This window comes from Berghia stephanieae, unplaced genomic scaffold (assembly GCF_034508935.2).
Source record: "Berghia stephanieae isolate SIO BIC M18660-M18661 unplaced genomic scaffold, UCSD_Bste_1.3 scaffold5873, whole genome shotgun sequence".
In the NCBI taxonomy this organism is placed as follows: Eukaryota; Metazoa; Mollusca; class Gastropoda; order Nudibranchia; family Aeolidiidae; genus Berghia; species Berghia stephanieae.
Window position 1 is genome coordinate 116 of NW_027627370.1, and position 5,143 is coordinate 5,258.

The 5,143-nt window shown below is 37.4% G+C and overlaps 1 long non-coding RNA gene across 1 annotated transcript; it reads left to right on the top strand.

Moving 5' to 3' along the window:
- Nucleotides 1-2,416: 2,416 nt before the first annotated feature.
- LOC144962085 (uncharacterized) lies at nucleotides 2,417-4,852 on the top strand. The gene is made up of 3 exons (XR_013643364.1): nucleotides 2,417-2,577; nucleotides 3,580-3,753; nucleotides 4,786-4,852. It is a non-coding gene; the product is annotated as an uncharacterized LOC144962085 (long non-coding RNA).
- The last annotated feature ends 291 nt before the right edge of the window (nucleotides 4,853-5,143 follow it).

A 5,143-nucleotide genomic window follows, 5' to 3' on the forward strand; every position in this document is an offset into this window, starting at 1 on the left:
CAGAGTTTGTGTGTTGGTCCGTTATACTTCCGGATGGCAATGTTGTGAACTCCTTGGCCAAGCGCATTCTATCTATAGATATATTGAAGTTGACGTCACTCGGGTCTTTGTTATTGCTTTTTTTTAACCATCAGCGTTTATGAGTAATTCTCACTAAACTGTATTAATCAGACTATAAACGTTTAAGGTTACACATAGTTTTGTGTGTTAATCTGGTGAGTTTCTTAGCCAAGCGCACACTATCTCTATAACCAGTCCTTCGGAAGAATAATAAAGTCGGTTACATATTGAACTATTTTAGTAGCAAGATGTCTCCAGATTCTGAGAAATACGGTACGGAAAACAGCGAGCATTGATGGTCTCTATTGACGACCAGCATATATTTAGACTAGATAATAAGATGCCATCAGTCTAAAACCAGAAGATCATATACACATGAAAAGTAAATTTTACACTTCCAATGAGATAGGAACCAATTTTTCTTTTACATCACTCTTTTCTTCCCTACTGGTGCTCCTTTTGCGTTGGGTAAGGTCACTTGCGCGATTACTAAAACTTAAGGGTGATACGTAGATGGCCTGGCTCGATCCTGAGTTTAGTTTAGAGTTTTTCATTTACTTTTTAACTTATCACGTGGGTGCCCATTCTTCTTCTTCTTCTTCTTCTTCTTCTTCTTCTTCTTCTTCTTTTCTTCTTCTTCTTCTTCTTCTTCTTCTCCTTCTCTCTTCTTCTTCTTCTTCTTCTTCTTCTTCTTCTTCTTCTTTCTTCTTCTTCTTCTTCTTCTTCTTCTTCTTCTTCTTCTTCTTCTTCTTCTTCTTCTTCTTCTTCTTCTTCTTCTTCTTCTTCTTTCTGTAGTCCTCATAGCCATTAGGCCCATGGAGCCGGGTTTATTCCGGTTTCTATGGCGTGAAATGGCCAATAGAAATTGCTTGCTACCCTTTGGATAGGAGTCTAGTCTATCGCAAGGTACTTTCCGCTAAATCTTATAGTCCCAGCTACCCAATCACTGGTAGGTGGACATAGGGGGGGGGGGGGGGGGGGGAAAAGACCCGCCGTCTCAGTATGTTATAATGTCACGATGAATCAGGGGACAAAAAGGGAACTTAGAATTTAACGAGATCAGAAGTGCCAACTTTTAAAATCTTAACAGTGTTACAAATTATACTCATTAAACGTGAGCTTTTTTTTTTTGCATAGCGCAATATCCATTAAACGTGCTCAAAGCGCTTTACAAAGGGTCCCTGACTAAACGCAACACGTAACATGTAGAACGAGACATGACGCCGGATAGACGATATTACATTTTTTTCCCCGACAGAGACAACGCTGTTAACGGTCAGGTACTCATTTTACACCTGAGTACGGTGTGAGAATGTGAGTAAAGAGCCTTTTTCAAGGACTCAACTAAGCTCCGAGCGAGGCTCGAACCCAGGATCTTCCGACACGAAAGCGAGTGTCATCCACAAGACCACATAGCCGCATTTCCCGAATTAAAATGCAGACATGGCGATTTATCATGATGGTCGATCCCGTGTCTATATAAAGTACATTATGGATTTTCCATCTGACATGTTACCTTGTTTTTGTAGTCTTAATCAATCATAAAATCTTCCAACGAAAATATTGCTATCTATGCCTTATGAGAGACTTTAATGATAAATAGTGATGCACACTGAGCCAGACGAAATACCAGTAAAGCGCTTTATTGGTTTTGTGCATGTTTATCATACGTGTAAAGTAGCCCTTCTACGCCATTAGACTTATATAGTGCCAGAAATTATCCCGGCTTCTGTAGCTTTAAACAGACAATAACAATTGCAACATTTAGATAGGATGCTAGTCTATTGAAAAAGTACTTTCCGCTAGGTCTGATAGACCTAGTTACTCAATCACTGCACCAAGGATCGATCACGGTCCCTTTGCGTAAGAAGCGAGTGCTTTATCGGGACCTCCTTCCACCTATTCTGTGAGTAAACTGAAAATGACAGGGTTGGATGAGAACTAATAACGTCACCACATCTCTCTCTCTCTCTCTCTCTCCCTCTCTCTCACTCTCTCTCTCTTTCTCTCTCTATCACTTTACTCTCTCTCTCTCCCCCTGCCTCTCTCTATCTATCATTCTCTCTTTATATATATATATATATATATATATATATATATATATATATATATATGTGTATGTATATATATATATATATATATATATATATATATATATATATATATATATATATAAACACAAGGACACATACGCACTCCTTCCCTTCCCCAAAACAAACATTTCCCAGAGAAGCCCATTCATTAATAACAATGTTACATTCCGTCCGCTCTCCGTGTCGATAACAACGAGGACAATCAATTATATCTCCAAGCACTCGGACACTGGTCAATCCTCACGTCACATATGACTCTCATTTTACACTTCTCATTTAACCAAAGAAGTCCAAGAGTGGGAACATTCAAATTTGTTGGACTAGTTTTCAGGCTTAGATTCCTATCATGCAGTGTTATGAATTGACAATTTTGGATGTTGATTAATTTTCATTCTACAGGAATTATCTTGGGTGTAATTAATTTGTGAGTATGTTAGAGTATTGATGGGAAAATTACAACATCTATCATCATAATCATCATCATCATCATCATCATCATCATAAATATAATAATAATAATAATAATAATAATAATAATAATAATAATAATAATAATAATAATAATAATAATAATGATGATGATGATGATGATGATGATGATGATGATGATGATGATGATGACGATGATGATAATGATAATAATAATGATAATAATAATAATATTCATCATCATCAATAATAAAAGTAATAAAATCATTATCATCAACAAAATCAACAACAACATCTACATTGATTTATTTCTTTGTGTATGTTGTCATCATACCATCATCTCCTATTATTAATGACTACACCCCGTAATCATACGAACCTGCCTATGCATCCAGCTATTGAAATAGTTATGCCATCTTATGATTCAATATCTAACCTATTCATTGTTTATGCATTGTCTGGAGGACTCGTTACACAATTCCGAGGAGTTATGAACCGGATGAGAGGAAGGTGTGACGTCACGATTTCTGCTTCCTACCCTCGTTCACCTTTTAAAAAAGATAGAATGCACATTTAGCGCATATATACAGAAAACATCATGCTCTAAGTGTTTTGTTTTTTAAAATCCACTTATAAACGGACAATTACAAGCTTAGGACCACACGGGCATCCTGTTGTGTGTCAAATGCAATGTTTTAGGTATTAATAACGCTGATATGGTCTACCATAATCACCCCCGAATTCAATGTCATCTTCAATTGAGCTAGGAAAATATGTGCAAAATGCTTTACTCTGCCTTTCTCTGCTGGAAAAAAAAAACACATGAAAACATTTTGTCCAGAAAATCTTCCTTCAAAAGTCGAACGATTAAAATGACCCTATAACAAACCTTAACAATTTGGGGGGTTTTTTAGAAATAAAAAAAAGGGGGGGGGGGGGGTATATGACCTAATCATTAAGCTCTAATTACGTCGTACCTCCTTTCTGTTCCTTTAAGTACAAAATTGAGGGGGAAAACGTAGATTGCCACGAGTCAAGACAGATTTGATTTATTCCCAACTACATAAGTCCAACCACCATGGGATCTTTCTGGGGACACATGGACGAAGCTATCTTCTTCATCATCATTAGCGTCTGGTGGAGGTTTCATATTTTTCCGGAATACATACGGGTAAGTCATAATATGCTCCAAAAATTAGTAGTTCTTGATAGCTTGATAGTTCTTGCTCCATGGAGCAAAAGTTTAATTTGCGAATTCAAGAGTACGGCATACTCTCTTGTTTTTGTCTTCGTGATCACGTATCAAACCTTTGTAAAAGTGTAGAAGAGTTGAAAACGGATAAAGCTGACACTTTATGAAGAATGCGCGCAACAACTAGAATATAATAATATATTCAAATACATGAAACTCCTTTTATTAATTCCCATGAGGATTGAGGAAACAGGGTAATATTTCAAGGGAAGAATGAACTAGCTCAGACATCTGCTGCAATCCAACGCAATAGGTGACCTAGGGCAAGGTGACTTGCTGAAGGTCACTCATCTCGGATCGGTGATAATCTAGTCTGGTTCTTCCTGGTTACAAAGCAAATACTATTTCGCTGTATCATACTGACGACCCCGTCAGGTTACATGTTTAGTGCAATAGTTACACATTAGAACCGGAACCGAGGAGTCTGAGGTTTGAGCCCAGTCGGGGAAGGCTGATTATTTGGATCATTCTTTTCTTGTACTTTTTTCTGTCCCTGTCTGGCACTTTTACAAAATTGCACTTATCACATACTTGCTCACAAAAGCCTTCAACAGTCATGACAACACTTCCCTCGTAATGACGCATGGTAATTTAGTAACTGGCTCTAAACTATCGGAACAATGGCGGACGCCCTTATGAATTATTTCTCCGACGAGAACAAAAGTGTATCCAGAGGAGAAAAACATTATAAATATGATCATGTTTTGACTTTTACACATTCTGATCACAAGACATATGAAAGGCTCAAGCCAGTATGAAGAATAAAAAATACCTATTTTCTTTGTTAAGAACCACGCTGCTCGCCGTTGTTGGGTCAGACGTCAGACTATTGAATCCAATTACTCACATTCCTAGTTTTAAAAAGATGTATCACGATGAAATCAAGGAGATCTGAAAAACGAAATATTTGTCATTTTGTTTATTTAGAATCTTCTTTGATTTTGTCTACAGAAGAAAGGTAGGACAGAAGATATCAGGCTTCCATTTTGTTATGGGTTGCCGGGGAAACCACATGTCCCAGGAGAGATTTATTTCAAGATTGCATTTCCCGCGTTCGGTAAGCCCAAATTTTATATTATTATCATTGCTAAAGGCCTTCATAATTTTAAAGAGGTTTCTGGTAGTTCAGTTAAGGAGTACTCACCTGACGATTAGAGGTACCGGTTTAGACCCTGGCTTGAGTCGAGTTTTATTTCCTGACTGCTCCATCCGTCGGGGAGTGTTTCGGTAGCTGAATATGCCTATTAAATCTGACGGAAAATGTTTAGCGTGTCTTGAAGCAAGCAATGATTACTTGCAATTTGATAAC